The following is a 17,342-nucleotide window of genomic DNA, read 5'->3' on the forward strand; positions in this document are numbered from 1 at the left end:
AGAGAGAGAGAGAGAGAGAGAGAGAGAGGGAAGACTGAAGAGGAAAGGGAGGAGGGAGGAGGGAGGAGGCAGGAGGGAAAGAAGAACGGTAAAGGGGAGGGAAGGAAAGGAAGGAGCATTGTGAAGGAGGGGAGGAGGAGGAGGGAAATGGGAAAATAGAACAGCAATAGTGATTGATCGGAGGGAGGAGGGGGGTGAGGGAGGGAGTAAGAGGGAGGAGCATGAGGGAGGAGCATGGAGAAGAGGGAGGAGTAGGGGAGGAAGAGGGGAGGGAGTATGAGTAAGAGGGGAGGGAGGGAGGAAGAGGGAGGAGTAGGGAGTAAGAGGGAGGAGTATGAGTAAGAGGGGAGGAGCAGAGTAAGAGGGAGGGAGCATGAGTAAGAGGGAGGGAGTAGGAGTAGAGGGAGGAGGGGAGTAAGAGGGAGGAGAGTAAGAGGGAGGGAGTATGAGGAGGAGGGGAGGAGATGAGAAGAGGGAGGGGAGAATGGTAAGAGGAGGGAGGAGAGTAAGAGGGAGGAGTATGAGGAGAGGGAGGAGTATAGTAAGAGGAGGAGTATGAGTAAGAGGAGGGAGTAAGGAGTAAGAGGGAGGGAGCATGAGGCAAGAAGAAACAATGTATGGGGTGCAGTAGCAGAGGGAGGTGGAGGTGAAAGAGGAAGGAGGTGTGGGAGAGAGAAGGAGGTGTGGAGAGAGGGCGAGGTGGGAGAGAGGAAGGAGGTGTGTGGAGAGAGGGGGAGGTGTGTGGAGAGGAAGGAGGTGTGTGGGAGAGAGGGGAGGTGAGGGTGAGAGGGCGAGGTGGTGAGAGGAAAGGAGGTGTGTGAGAGAGGGCGAGGTGTGTGAGAGGGCGAGGTGGGAGAGGGCGAGGGGAGGGTGAGAGGGCGAGGTGTGGGAGAGGGAGGCGAGGTGGGAGGGGTGAGAGGGCGAGGTGGGGGTGAGAGGGCGAGGTGAGGGAAAGGGAAACACTAAAGAAGAATGATGGGAGGGTGAGCGGCTGACTAGTGATATTTGGGCCAGGCCTGGGAGGAGGGGTGTAGGGACTATGGGGCTGGGACAGTGCTGGGAGTAGGGAGGAAAAACCTGGAGGATACCACTGTTGTTAAATAAAATATGTGTACTCTTTGTATTGCAAAAGCAACAAACCTTTTTAGTTCATGTGACTGGAGAGAGAGAGGGGGAGAGAGGTTGACACCCCACACGTAGCTTCCGACGCCCACCGCACTGCTGCAGTGACGACCCCAGGTCAAGTGATATATATAATGTTACCTGGTAGCCGGATGGTCCCCCTTGCCAGGTCACCTGATACAGCCGCCGCCCACACTAACACTTCCGCATTACTCCCCTAGCGAGGTGTCCAGGTGGCAGGGCGGCGGAGGTTGCCCAGCCTACCCAACAAACCACTTCACTAATGCTTCTGCTGGCGCTGCCCTCACGTTCTCACCCATCACACAGTGCACCGTGAGAACACAACAACGTACCGGTGTAGGCTGCATCCTCACCGACTACATAATGGTATTCCGGCGTATTCTTAAGTCCTGGAGTGGGTAGGTCATTAGTCGTTGTAGCCCCCTTCAGCCTCAGGCAAGACGGTAGCGGCACGACTGTCGGGACCCATGTGCGGGGAGGGGCACACACACATACACGACAATTTTACCTTCACAGACACCTGGCAACACTTCGACCAGTTCTGTGACGCTTTATTACTCTAATTCCCTGAGGATAAAGGTTCATTGGCGCGGAAGGGCTGTGCGTGGTGCGTGGCTGTGGGAGGCTGGAGGTGTGTGACCGGCTAGAGGGCTGCTTGGGGCGTCGGGGACCAGAAGAGGGGTGGTGGAGCAGGAGGAGGGGGGAAGGCAGTGGCATTCTTGTCACACAACACACACACGGCCGTTCACACAAATGAATTTAGAAACAGCCTGACACTCCCACAATTATTATTATGGCAATTAGTGTGTGATAACACTATAAACCACAAGATAGTGTAACTTAGCAGAAGCTGGGTGGTGGGCTGGGTGGTGGCTGGTGGTGAGGCGGTGGTGTGGAGGCTGGTGGGGGCTGGGTGGTGGGCTGGGGTGGTGTGGGGGCTGGGTGGTGGAGGCCAGGTGGTGGGGGCTGGTGGTGGAGGTGGGGTGGAGGCTGGGGTGGATACGGTGGGCTGGTGGTGAGGGCTGGGTGGGGTGCGGAGGCTGGTGGTGGGGCTGGTGGTGTGGGGCTGGTGGTGGAGGCTGGTGGTGGAGGCTGGGTGGGAGGGCTCGGTGGTGTGGGGCTGGGTGGTGTGGAGGCTGGTGGTGGAGGCTGCGGTGTTGGGCGTGATACGCGGTGGATGCTGGGTGGTGGGGCTGGGTGGTGGAGGGTCCGGCGGCGTGGTGCTGGGCAGGATGTGGCAGGTGGTGGAGGCTGGGTGGTGGTGATGGGGGCGGTTGGTGTGCCGGCGGCGTGATGGGTGGCTGGGTGGTGTGGATGTCGGGGTGTGCGGTGATGCGCGGGCGTGGTGTGAGGCGTCGGCTGGGGCGGATGCTGGGTGGCGGTGGCTGGGTGGTGTGGAGGCTGGGTGGTGGGGCTGGGTGGTGTGGGGGTGGTGGAGGCTGGGTGGTGGGGGCTGGGTGGTGAGGTTGGTATGGTGGTGTGGGAGGCTTGGTGGTGTGAGTTTGGGCAGGTGGTGTGGAGGCTGGTGTGGAGGCTGGGTGGAGGTTGTGTGAGTTTGGGTGGTGTGGGGTCGTGGTGAGTTTGGGGAGCCGGGTGGTGGAGGCTGGGTGGTGGAGGCTGGGTGTGGAGGCTGGGTGGTGTTGCGGTGAGTCTGGGTGGTGGGGGTCATGGTGTGGGGCTGGTGGTGTGATGCAGGTTTGCAGGTTTTGGGATGGGCTGGGTGGTGGACTGGTTGGTGGTGTGAGGCGGGGTGGTGGAGGGTGGTGTGGATGGGGTGGTGGCGGTGGTGTGGGCGGGGTGGTGGTGGTGTTGGGTGGTGTGGCGGGTGGTGGGGGCGGATGGATGATAGAAAGTGAGTGGTGTGGAGGCTGGGTGGTGTGGATGCTGGGTGGTGTGAGGGATGGATGGTGGATGCTGAATGGTGAGGGATGGATGGTTGGATGCTGTGGTGGAGGCTGGGGTGGAGGCTGGATGGTGGAGGTGATGTGGAAAGTGAGTGGAGGCTGGGTGGTGGGGCTGGGTGGTGGGCTGGGTGGTGTGTGGAGTTTGGGTGTGAAGGCTGGGTGGTGTGTGGGGGGCTGGGTGATGTAGGCAAGTGGTGTGGATGCTGGGTGTGTGGATGCTGGATGGTGGGGCTGGGTGGTGTGGGGGCTGGGTGGTGTGGGGGTCTGGTGGGGAGTGGTGGTGGGGGCTGGTGGTGGGGGGTTGGGTGGTGTGGGGGTTGGGTGGTGGGGGTTGGGTGGTGGGGTTGGGTGGTGGGGGGTTGGGTGGGTGGGGGCTGGGTGGTGGGGGTTGGGGGTGTGGGGGGCTGGTGGTGGGGGCTTGGGTGGTGGGAGGCTGGGTGGTGTGAGGCTGGGTGGTGTGGAAAGTAAGTGGTGTGGATACTGGTGGATGCTGGGTGGTGGGGGCTGGGTGGTGGAGGCTGGGTGGCGGGAGGCTGGATGGTGGAGGCTGGGTGGTATGGAGGCTGGATTGTGAAGCTGATGGTGTGGGAGGCTGGGTGGTGGAGGGAGCGTGACACAGGTTTGGAAGGGCTCACAGGAGGCGGAGTTACCACTAGTGGGGGAGAGACAGTTCATCACTCGGCTACCAGAGGGCAGGGGGACACGCACACCAGCCTATACAACAGACCGTCATGGGTCCCACTGAGAGTCAAACATTCCTTCTTTTTTCAACAAAGATTCGGATCAAGTGCCGGAAATGGGACCAGATTCGCGCGAGAAAAGTTCGGGGCCGAGCCTCACTACTGAGAGATCTGACGCCCCGGACACAAGAGTTCGTCCTGCAATATCTATTTATCATGTATTTGTTTCTAGGAACTGAAAATTCATGTAAAATCGCAATAGTGTGATGTATGTGTATAGGGGAGGGACGAGTGCTGTAAGGAGGCACTGACGAGTAACAGGTGAGAAAGGCGATGGGTCGTGATAGGCCTACGTGAGGGGCACGTGGTCTGAAAACTTTCTCCGGCAGACCTCCCGGGCCGCCACGGCCACCACCACGTTAACCCCTTCTCCCCCCCCCACAGCCTCCAACACTCCCCACCATGATACAGTAGGGCGGTAACGTTACAACAATCCCGCGTTACTGGACATGTTGTTGGTGCGTGTCATCTAACACGTAACACAAGGTTAAGAGATGCTCATTATATTTCACGATCAATTACCTAATTACAGGTAACGGTGAGACTAAGTGTGACGGCCAGCCAGCTAAAAACCGGTAGACACTTGATGCTCGGGGTAACGTGAGTGTGTACCAGGAACCAAGGTTTTATGGCTGATCCAGGGGGATACACCCCCCACACACACACACACACGAGCCAGGCTTCACACTGTTAACAGCCATACGGAGATATTTATCTCGATGCTGGATTAAATATACTGTATACTTTATCATCAGTGACACGTGCAGCCATTACCACGGAGACCCCTTTTCAACTTAACCCGGAGACCGAGTGCGACAAATTACAATATAATGTTCATACAAGTATACCAATTAAAATGTTCCTCGAAAGGATGAAAAAATTATGGTGTATTGGTTTTGATTTAATGTTGACAACAAGCTCTTCCTGTACAGTTCAACACACACAGGTCCAAGGTCCGAGTTTGACGGAATGTTGAGGCCATCTTGGTGGCCACGGCCAGTTGGTTACGTTCCCACAACATGGTGTACTGTAGGGTAAAAATATAGCGTACGAATGTCTGTGACTCCCAACCCAGTGGCCAGCTGTGAGGTGAGCAAGGCCAAGTGTGGTGAGGGTGTGTGTGTCGCCGCTGGCCGTCCCCCACACCACCAAACATGCTACTCCCGCCAACCACCAGTGCGTGACGTCTAATAATCAATACTTTATTCAATCTCCCCAAGTGCCGATAAGGTACGAAAAATGTACCCTATGTACCCGCCATACTGTGTCTTGGTCGACCGAGCACCTTGGTGGGCAGGTGAGGGTAGCTATGGGGCACCGATAAAAAAGTACCAGTAAAAGTTTTCAGTAACGAGAGGCGGAGGATGATGTCGTGTCCCTCCCCTACGTGGCACCACACCACACTGCCTGCTCTTATTGACACACAACACTTGACCAACATTACTGTAGTACCAGACCACCACCACATAACCTCTCGCTCACTATTTTTCTCCTATATTATTTTCTCAGTATTCTATTTACACACCGGAATCTAAAGACTAATTGGAGTCGAGTCCCGGGAGGAGGAGGGGGAGGATCTTCTAATTCTCACAGCTCGGTCAACGATTAAAAGTTCTCACGTGACGTTAATCAGCCAGATGTTACAGCCGACCTGGCCTGATGGACCCCAGCACCAGAGGGAGGGGGGACTGTTGGAGGAACCTGTTAAGTCCTCTCTCCAAAACCTACTCCAAAATTATAGAATTACAGTATTAATGTTGTATCTATTATAATAAAAACACTAAATAATAATAATAATAATACAAACAACGTAACAAGCTTAAGACAAACACGTGAAGGACTCTCCAAACATTTCTAACTTGGGGACGTCAATATGTACGTCTGCCGCTCCAGAGTCTTAAGACCAACACCGTGGTGATTGTCACGTCCTAACCCCACCACCAGCAGCCAACACCAAATACCATAAGATTTTTACATTAACCACATTATAATTATCCACACACACACACAAATCTACCTAAGCTGGGACGACGTACGACTTTCCTCTACCCAGGATATACGAGTCACGTGAAGTTTAGACACTTAACCTAACCCCCTCAGGTAGAGTTAGGGTGTTTTAACCATCATGATGTAAGCTAAGAGGAGGGGGGGGGGCTAATCTGCACGTGATCCGAAAATATATATAAAGGGATATAAACAATAGGCTTATTAATACTAAATGTAACAAAAAACTTTAATCATTAATAAAACTTGTGATCAAACACCTAAGACCTCTCTTTATTTCGTCCAGGTGTACAGTTAAGGGGGTAAAGGTGTTTATAGATATTTAAAAGTTACCAGAAGCCACACACAGCCAAGTTGAGAGAGAGAGAGAGAGAGAGAGAGAGAGAGAGAGAGAGAGAGAGAGAGAGACCGCAGAAAGAAGGGAGAGAGGAAAAAGACTATTTATCTCAGGTTTAAATTGTTACGTTCCCATCGCCACCACCAACAGTCCCGTCCACCGTCACCACCCGACACTTCCGTCACCCCCTCCCATACACCACCACCCCGTCCCGTCTCCAAACTCGATCAAAGTCCCTAGAAAATTTGACCCATTTACAAAGTTGCTTCTTTCTTCATACACGGCAAATGTTTGTTTTGGTGAAGGAGGTGTGTGTGTGTGTGTGTGTGTGTGTGTGTGTGTGTGTGTGTGTGGTACTATAAATTCATGGACTAGTGTATACAGGTCCATCTGGGATAGTTGACAATAGAGCGCCTGTACACACACACACACACACACACACACACACACACACACACACACACACACACACACACACACACACACACCTATTAGCGTCAACTATAGTTTTCCCAACAAGATTTTTTTTTTTACTTTACTCGAGACAACATGTTAAGTGGTCATCTGTAAGACACTTGACACACTAATGAGCCCTGACCCAACCAGCTGACCACGCCTCATAAAAATACTGTAGTTGGCAGCAAAAACCACCCCATACTTACGGCCAGAAAAACTTAAAAGCTCTGTGAAAAAAAAAGTCAGTAACGACTTCGCATACCGCGTGGTGGTGGCGGCTCTTGCTGCTGTTCCCCGCCTCCCAGTCTTCCCTCCCTCCCTCCCTCCCTCACTCACTCACTCATTCCACGTTTTTACCTCTCACTAACCCTTTTTTTTTCCCTGCTGACCGGCCTCTCCCTCATGCGCACACTATGCAAGGTGAGATTACACGGAACTGAGTCCTGTAACAGTATACGCCAGCAGGAAACAGTGGCGTGATGTGGCGGAGGAAGGGGAAGCCGGGTGGACAAGAGTGCTGCGTGAGGAGAGCACCTATTTCCTCCCTACACTCTCCCTCCCCACCACTACCACCCTGACCCTTGGTTTGACCAGCGGGTGGGTTGGGGTGGCGGTGGGGGAGATGAGAGGAGGCAGGAGATGAAGGGGGAGGAGGTAGGGCAGGGTACGAGCAAGCGTAAACAAAAACAGGGCTACGGTCACGTCCTCACATACAGCCACGCTTACACCAGCTAACTCTGTCTCCACCGTCATGAACTACACATCCGACCACATAAGGCTGTAATACATAAACATTACTGAGGTTCAAAGATATTACACGCGCCAGAAGTGGTTTTAACTGTTGGAAGGTTCCCAACAGTGAAAAAGTGGATTATATGTAGCTGGTGCCCCTAGATACACTCTTACGTATATGGTGATGATCCCGACTGTGTTGTTAAGTCTGTACCTTGAGACTGTCGCCACACCATCCACTCTAGCCTCAACCTGACGCCGGTGGGAGGACTGAAAGAGCCGCCAGCAGCACCCAGGAATACCCAGCACACAATGGGGCAGGTCGAGACAGGCAGGTGCAACACCTGGCCCTGTCACACGTGCAACAAACAACATCATGGCCCCGGACCCCTCTGACCATGACATACTACCACCTGTGAGGAAGGCATCCAGGAGACGGACGTGACACTTATAAATCCTGTGGTACTGTACTGGCGGAGGTCAGCAGCGCCTCTCTCTCTCCCCAGTACACCAATAGACACAGCTACTACTGAACACCTTCCACCCGATATGGTCCTATTACCAATTAGCTGCCACCATCAACACAGGGAAACACTCATTTAGCGTCAATAGGGAGGCCGAGGAGTGATCACTTGTTAGCTGCAATGACAGCCGAGGAGTGAGGCACTGCGTTGTGTAACAACCTGCAGCAGTGTAAATAATTCGATCGTGCCAAAGATATACAAGTTTAGCCTCAAGATGTCAGTCTCGGCTGGTGGGGGGGGCAAGAGGGAGAGGACGGCAGGTGTGTTAGAAAGTCAGTAGGTGGAGGGACGGCTGGAGCTAGGCAAGATGTGGAGAAGGAAAGGATGGGGGAAAGCAGAGAGTGGAAATGAAATGGCAGGGGTGAAGACTGAGCGACAGGGATAAATGTGGTGTAATAATAATAATAATAATAATAAACGGTTTATTAATAGAGTTGCAGCCGGTGGCTGAAAATATACAAACTTACATTTGATTTAGACATAATGATATGCGTTGAATACATTTACAGGGTTGTAAAGTACACAAATCAGGAGTTGTTTATTATTTTAACAATAGATGGGATGGTTATATTCTTATATCTATCGGTGCGGTCTCTTATGGGCTGAATTTTGTTGTAGTGGCGGACTGCGCGAAGTGGGCGGGGGATTGCCGGTGGCAGGAGGTGGCGATGACGAGGATGGTGTGTGTGTGGGCAGGGTGAAGCACAGTGAGGTTATCATAAAAGGTGTGTGTCAGTCAGGTGCCACACCACTACTGTTACCTTATCGACACTCTGCTGCAACACCCTCCCCTCATCAGACCTGAGGAATTACCCAAGAGGCCTTCTCTTGCTCAACACCCGAGTCTCTTATCTAGCAAGGACGACGACAATAAACCCCAACAAACACAACAACATATTCTGGAATTACGGGCGAGGAGGACAAGTGAGAGGGGTGTTAGAAGAAGAGAGAGGGAAGGAGGAGGAGAGGGGGGGTGAGAGAGGGGGTAAGAGGGGAGGAGGAGAGAGGGGGTAAAAAGATGGAAGGAGAGGCGGTCAAAGAGAGGGAATGAGGAAAGAAGAGAGGAGGGGTGTTAGTCAAGAGAGGGAAGGAAGATAGGAAGAGAAGAGGGAAGGGTGGAGAGGGGAAAGCTGAAGCCACCAATACCAACCTAGCATCCCCTCATGAATAAATAATCTCATCACGCATCAATATATTACGTGAGAGAATTAGTTAAGACCAGGGAGGGACACGGCGCAAACACACACACACACACACACAAAAATATTGAGGTTAGTTAAGAGGAGGCTGAGAGGGGAGGGGTGGTAGGAGGAGAAGCAGGAAGAACCCCCCCCCACACTTTCGCCCCCTCTCTCGTGTTTCAGGGGAGGGAGGAGGGAAGGAGCACGATAACCCCCCTCTATGTTGGTCACTTGCAAGCAACACCTCGACACACACACACTGCAGTCATCCATCACCAGCCCTGAGTCAATTCACGATCAATGGACCTCTACGACTTTAGGCTCATCCGCTGTCATATCCCAAACAAAACGGCCCAAGAAACTAACTCCTTCGAACGACGACTCTCCCTGCGGTTTTCAGATTAGCACGAGCCATTCAAAGCGACAGCAGGCGATCATGATAACGCTTATCAGTCTCGCTATCAAATCAATAAAGCTACTGAGGAGATAATCTAAATAACGCTGACAGTATCGAGAGGAAAAAAAAATATGCTAACTTTAAAGTTTGCTCGACGCTGACAAATTCTGAGACTTTTGACACAATCCACAGGAATATCTTTATTATAGCCACACAACGTGCTTCCTCACACGTTCAGTATATACAAAACACGCGAGTCACCTCAAAAAATAGACACCGGAGATTATTTCACCTGAAGATTAACCTCCTTAACACTAACCTAATCTACCCTCCCTCCCCACAAGTAGCGTTTAAGATAGTTAATCTTCAGGTGTTAAATAATCTTGGGTGTCTTAATCTCCCGAGGGATCTATAAATACTCCCACACACACATTTATCAATACAACTTAATCAAGCGGGTAAAAAAAACACGAGAGAGAGAGAGAGAGAGAGGAAGCGATAATAGTCTATCCTCTAATAATAACCAAACGACAGGTGTAAGCCCTAAGAGACGATAAAAGAGTTCAACATTGACCTACACTAAGACAGTCCACTAGAGCCACCCCGCCCCCCCAACCCTGCCACCAGTGATGACGTGTATTACGAAACTTTCCCAATATGTATATGACCTGGAGGGACATAGTCTACTGCACTGGTATTACGGGCGTGTTCATGAGTACAAATTACGGCAATAACTCCACAACAATAACGCCACTAACATTAGCCATCACAATAACGCCACTAACATTAGCCATCACAATACCTGCACTAACATTGACCCTCGCAACACAAAGAAAGTGTCACAAATATTTCACAAGTTCCTGGTCGCCCAACACTCATTCATTTTCTAGCGATATACATACAGTATTTATCAGCTGCCTTCAGGATATAACTGCAGCACTGGAAAAGGCTCAGCCATGCCATGTCGATACTGTTGCTGGTGTTCACTTTGTATCTGGATTATTCTGGCTAAAGTACTTCAACTACAAGTGCACTCTGGCAAACAAGGTCCCTCAGACATCACTACAAAAAGCTCATTGCATAACTACCAGGACTGCCCAGGACAACAAAATTGGTATTACGGGAAATAGGAATTCACCTGGACAATAGTAGGGTACGTTGGTTAACACCCCTCTTGTTAATGTTTAATTACCTTCAACCTCTCTCACCCCCACCAACACCATGGGGAGGGAGGTGCCACACGGGCCAGCTGTTCACGTCAACAAAGGTTGGCAGGTGGCCGGGGCCCAGACACACTCGTTCCAATCGTTGTTATCAAGGCCACACAAGTCACCGTCTCACCTGCGCCAGATAATATATTCGTCACGTAATAAAACGACCCCAAGGTGAACCCGCGACGTGAGTACTGAATAGTCTATTATACACAGTTTGTGTTGGGGTCAAAATCAATATGATCATTTTTTTTACCTGTGTTTGTGTACAGAAGAGTGTACTGTGTATGTACGTGCACAAAAATTCAGGTGTGTTGGGGTGATATATATCTCCCAAATACACAAGAATTTGTATACATGTTAAAGCATTTGGGATTTGTGTGACAGGGCAATGCATTAAAACTTCGGTCCATGAACACACCATAAACGTCTACACCTACACCAGTCCCCATATAGAATGGCAACACTGGTCCCCTCACATGGTCCCTGGGAAGGTTAGTACACTACTTGTTGGTGAGATAATGACTTTATCAACACGAGGAGACACTATGATCCCTAATACCATGATGTAACGCCGCCTGCCACACACTTGAACATTACTAACTATCACACTGCCACTCTACCTGACACAACAAGTGGTGGGACATTGTCACTGGTCTGAACCAAGTTATTTAGGGAACAAAGGGTTGGACACTGACAGCGAGTAAGTCTGGACCCCATCAGCGAGTTGTGCGCCAAGTACGACTACTTGTGTAATGAAATGTACAGGATAAACAGGGTGGGCCGCGCGCTACCCACCAATATACCAGAGTTGGGTACGTCCCGTGAGAACCCTGCCCCCCTCCCCCACCATCCTCAGCGGGTGTGACCTCACTGGCCATCATCTACCCTACACTAACCGGTGGAGAGCAGCCCACCATGACCTAGGTTAGGTGAGGGTCAGGTCAAGTCACTGGTGTTTGGTAGACACGAGGCAACAGGGATCAGCCAAGAACAAGTCAAGAAACACAAAGCTGATGGTGGCAGTAGTGGTCCCTGCGCCTGTACCCACAATGGCAATGACCGAGCCTTCCCCCAGCCAACAACCCTCACCTTACACAAGTACACGCAGCTGTGTGTATGGTCAACAGTGATGGTACGAGGTTACTGTAGTCTACGGTCCAGCTATGGTTCAACTGGGCACAGCCTTGAGTAGGGGGATGATGCCAGCGGGTAGGCCTAGTATATTTATTCGCAAACTACACCTAATATTCAGATGGCAGTTATAATAAAGGCAGCGGAAGGTTCCTCTTATGTTCACATATGCCCCAGTATACATGTCGCGTCTTAAATGTCCTTTAAAAATCAACCAAAAAAATGCACAGAAAAAATCTGTTAGTTTGGCACGCCCAGTGTGGACACCATACACACTGTACGCACCACACGGGGTTTAAACACCATCACAACTCTTAAACACCCACTGACCCACACAGTATATCACTAATAAAACACACAGTGATTCGGGACTACCCATGAGACAAGACATAAACAACATAAAGCAACAGGACGAAAATATAGGAAGTAAACATTAGGGCCTACCAGCAGCCGACGCACGGACAGACGCCGAGTCCCAATGCTCCCTCGATGCTGACTTGATGTGTAAATCCACTGTGTGCAACACTGATCCTTCACACGGTACACAACAACAGCACTGCAATAGCACCTTATCACACATTCAGCGGTGAACTATCTCACTAACTGAGCCACAAACCATATATTAAGTTTCCGCCTGGACCCAGCACGAGCAAACAACCCTCACCCCTAAAGCCACACTGGCAACTGGAGAACCAAGCGTATGTGAGCAGCGACGCGCGGTCCTCGGCCACCACGCACAAAATTTAGGCCCCTGCTCACTGCCGGGATGTGTCGCATACTTTTGAAAGAATCCAAATAAAAAACATAGTTTACCCTTAACCTTCAAAAATACACAAGAGATAATTTTATAAATACGTACATCACATTCCGAACAAAAGATAGTTTATTAAACAAAAGTAATACATTCGTAAATACATAACATATTTATACAGTACAAATAATCAACAATGTTCAGTCATGCCAATAAATTCTAATTGTCAGTTTAAACTTTTATCACCAAACAACAAGTATTACAACCTTGAGAGAGAGATACGTGCAATTCCGCTCGTGTCCCTGTGTACCCAGGGTTCTGTAGTGGCCTGGATATCTGGGAAGATGGGACACAAGGTGATATGAATGGGAGGTAGGAAAGAGCCTGCTCACACACACACACATGAACGCCCGCTAGGGAAGTACACAGTGACTCTGATTTATGGAACACCTGTGGAAACTATCTTATAATTGATAGAAATATACACACACACATAACTCAGGGAAATATGTGTGTTAGAATTTTATCCAAGCCAACCAAAGTACTGGATTGGATAGCGATCGTGTCTTCCACTACTGAGCTACTGGTGTGTAAGTATTTCAAACACAAGTATATTACGGTCTGAATAATTAAATGTGTCTGTCTGTCTGTGTAAATGCATAAAATTCCGTCTCTTTCTCAATAACCCCCCACCACACAACATCACTATACCATACATACACCCATACTACATCACACACACACATCACTATACCATACATACACCCATACTACATCACACACAAACTCAAATATACCATACATACACCCATACTACATCACACACACACAACACTATACCATACATACCCATACTACATCACACACACAACATCACTATACCATACATACACCCATACTACATCACACACACACAACACTATACCATACATACACCCATACTACATCACACACACACATCACTATACCATACATACACCCATACTACATCACACACACAACACTATACCATACATACACCCATACTACATCACACAACACTATACCATACATACACCCATACTACATCACACACACACATCACTATACCAAATACATATACCCATACTCACACACTAACAATATCACAATTACTACCATACATACACCCATACACATCACACACACACACATCACTATACCATACATACACCCATACTACATCACACACACATCACTATACCATACATACACCCATACTACATCACACACACACAACACTATACCATACATACACCCATACTACATCACACACACACATAAATAACACAACACTTACACTAAACCAAACCTATCGTAGACCGACATACACAATCATACACACAGATATACACATATTCACTACACACATGTTAAAAATCACACATTTAAACAACCAACACAATTTAAATGACAAGACCGGTGTGCTAAACTAACCCATTATAGGCAAGGGCGTGTGGGCGTGTGGTTGGGCGTGGGAGGGGGTTGCATGGATGGGTAGCGCGGAGGACCCATAGATAGGTGGTGGGGGTGGGGTGTTGTGGTGCACACACCTCCTCCACAAGGTTACAGCGCCACACACACACACACACACACACACACACACACTATATCATGCATATGAGAGAAAGGATCCTACAAGACTGGAGAGGATCCTACAGTGACTGGAGAGGATCCTACAGTGACTGGAGAGGATCCTACAGTGACTGGAGAGGATCCTACAGTGACTGGAGAGGATCCTACAGTGACTGGAGAGGATCCTACAGTGACTGGAGAGGATCCTACAGTGACTGGAGAGGATCCTACAGTGACTGGGGATGATCCTACAGTGACTGGGAGGATCCTACAGTGATTAAGGGGTCCTACAGAAACTGGGAGGAGCCTAAGTGATTGGAGAGGATCCTACAGTGACTGGAGAGGATCCTACAGTGACTGGGGATGATCCACAGTGACTGGGAGGATCCTACAGTGACTGGGATGATCCTACAGTGACTGGGAGGATCCACAGCGCCTGGAGAGGATCCTACAGTGATTAAGGTCCACAGAAACTGGGAGGAGCCTAAAGTGATTGAGAGGATCCTACAGTGACTGGAGAGGATCCTAAAGTGATTGGAGAGGATCCTACAGACTTGAGAGGATCCCACAGTGACTGGGGATGATCCTACAGTGACTGGAGGATCCTACAGTGACTGAGAGGATCCTACAGTGACTGGGGATGATCCTACAGTGACTGGAGAGGATCCTACAGTAACTGGAGAGGATCCTACAGTGACTGGGGATGATCCTACAGCGCCTGGAGAGGATCCTACAGTGATTAAGGGGTCCTACAGAAACTGGGAGGAGCCTAAAGTGATTGGAGAGGATCCTACAGTGACTGGGATGATCCTACAGTGATTGGGGAGGATCCTGCCATGATTTACGGATCCTACAGTGACTGGGGAGGAGCCTACATAATTTACGGACCCTACAGTGACTGGGGATGATACTACAGTGGCAGAGAGGATCCTAAAGTGACTGGGAATGATCCTACAGTGATTTACGGATCCTACAGTGACTGGGGAGGATACTACACTACTACAGTGACTGGGAAGGATCCTACATAGATTTACGAATCCTACAGTGACTGGGGAAGAACCTACAGTGGTTTACGGATCCTACAGTGACTGAGGAGGATCCTACAGTGATTATGAACTTACAGCGACTGGGGAGGATCCTACGGTGATTGGATCCTACAGTGATTGGGGAGGATCCCACAGTGATTTACGAGTGACTGGGGAAGATCCTACAGTGATCTACGGATCCTACAGTGACTGGGGAGGATCCTACAGTGATTTACGGATCCTATAGTGATTTACGGATCCTACAGAGACTGGGGAGGATCCTACAGTGACTGGGTGATATCACATGTATCAATTTCACACGGGAAGCCTCAGAGGTTAATGAAAATGGGGGATGTGGCGACGGCAGGAAGTGTATCATTTTGAGGATCGTCGGCCCCCCAGCCCGCCCCCTCCCTTCCTCCCTCTCTCTTCCTTCCTGGTCATCCTTCTTCCTCTCTCCTGGCCATCTCTCTTCCTCCCTTCCTCCCTCTTCTTCCCTCTCTCCCTGGCCATCTCTTTCCTCTCTCCCCGGCCATCTCTTCCCTCTCTCCCTGGTCATCTCTTCCTCTCTCCCCTGGCCATCTTCTCTTCCTCTCTTCCTGGTCATCTCTTTCCTCTCTCCCTGGCCAACTCTCTTCCTCTCTCCCTGGCTTCTCTTTCCTCTCTCCGGCATCTCTTCCTCTCTGCCTGGCCATCTCTCTCTCTCCCCTGGCCATCTTCTTCCTCTTCCTGGTCATCTCTTCCTCTCTCCCCGGCCATTCTCTTCCTCTCTCCCGATCATCTCTCTTCCTCTCCCTGGCCATCTCTCTTCCTCACCTCCCGGCCATTCTCTTCCTCTCTTCGGTCATCTTCCTCTCTCCTGGCATCTCTTCCTCACCTCCCTGGCTTTCTTCCTCTCTTCCTGGTCATCTCTTCCTCTCTCCCTGGCCAACTCTCTTCCTCTCACCCTGGCCATCTCTCTTCCTCTCTCCCCTGGCCATCTCTTTCCTCTCTGCCTGGCCATCTTCTTCCTCTCCTGGCCATCTCTCTTCCTCTCTCCCTGGTCATCTCTTCCTCTCTCCCTGGCCATCTCTTCCTTCTCCCTGGCCATCTCTTCCTCACCTCCCTGGCCATCTCTTCCTTCTTCCTTGTCATCTCCTCCTCTCTCCCTGGCCATCTCTTCCTCTCTCCCTGGTCATCTCTCTTCCTCTTCCTGTCATCTCTTCCTTCTTCCTGGCCATCTCTCTTCCTCTCTCCTGGTCATCTCTCTTCCTCTCCTCCCACATCTCTTCCTCTCTCTCCCTGGTCATCTCTCTTCCTCTCCCTGGCCATCTCTCTTCCTCTCTTCCCTGGCCATCTCCTCCTCTCCTGGGCCATCTCTCTTCCTCTTCCTGGTCATCTCTTCCTCTCTCCCTGGCCATCTCTCTTCCTCTCTCCCTGGTCATCTCTTCCTCTTCCTGGCCATCTCTTCCTCTCTCCCTGGCCATCTTCCTCTCTTCCTGATCATCTCTTCCTTCTCCCTGGCCATTCTCTTCCTCTCTCCTGGTCATCTCTTCCTCTCTCTCCCTGGTCATCTCTTCTCCTGGTCATCTCTTCCTTCTCCCGGACATTCTTCCTTCCCACCCTCTCTGGCCATCTACCTGCTTACTACTGTTAATTAACAAGACACAGGTGTAATAATGAGTTGCCAGGTAGGTGAGGGAGGCGGGTAACACAGGCAACAGAATAATGGGTAACACAGGCAACAGATAATGGGTACACAGGCAACAGATAATGGGTAATACTGGCAACAGATAACGGTACAAGCAACAGATAAGGGAATACAGGCACAGATAATGGGTACACAGGCAACAGATAATGGGTACACAGGCAACAGATAATGGGTACACAGGCAACAGATAATGGGTAACACAGGCAACAGATAATGGGTACACAGGCAACAGATAATGGGTACACAGGCAAAAGATAACGGTACACAAGCAAGATAATGGTACACAGGCAACGATAATGGGTACACAAGCAACAGATAATGGGTACACAGGCAACAGATAACGGGTACACAGGCAACAGATAATGGGACACAGGCAACAGATAATGACTACACAAGCAACAGATAATGGGACACAGGCAACAGATAACGGGTACACAGGCAACAGATAATGACACACAAGCAACAGATAATGGGTACACAAGCAACAGATAATGGGTACAGGCAACAGATAACGGGTACA

The 17,342-nt window shown here is 50.4% G+C and overlaps 1 protein-coding gene across 2 annotated transcripts in view; it reads right to left on the minus strand.

Annotated features, from left to right (window-relative positions):
• LOC121878343 overlaps positions 1-12,458 on the minus strand; it is a 112,183-nt gene extending 99,725 nt beyond the window's left edge. For both annotated transcript variants that reach the window (XM_042384510.1, XM_042384509.1), the window contains exon 1: positions 12,208-12,458. The gene's annotated coding sequence lies outside the window, so the exon portion shown is untranslated. The remainder of the gene's footprint in view (positions 1-12,207) is intronic.
• Between the last annotated feature and the right edge of the window lie 4,884 nt (positions 12,459-17,342).

This window comes from Homarus americanus, unplaced genomic scaffold (assembly GCF_018991925.1).
Source record: "Homarus americanus isolate GMGI-L3 unplaced genomic scaffold, GMGI_Hamer_2.0 scaffold41027, whole genome shotgun sequence".
Lineage (NCBI taxonomy): Eukaryota > Metazoa > Arthropoda > Malacostraca > Decapoda > Nephropidae > Homarus > Homarus americanus.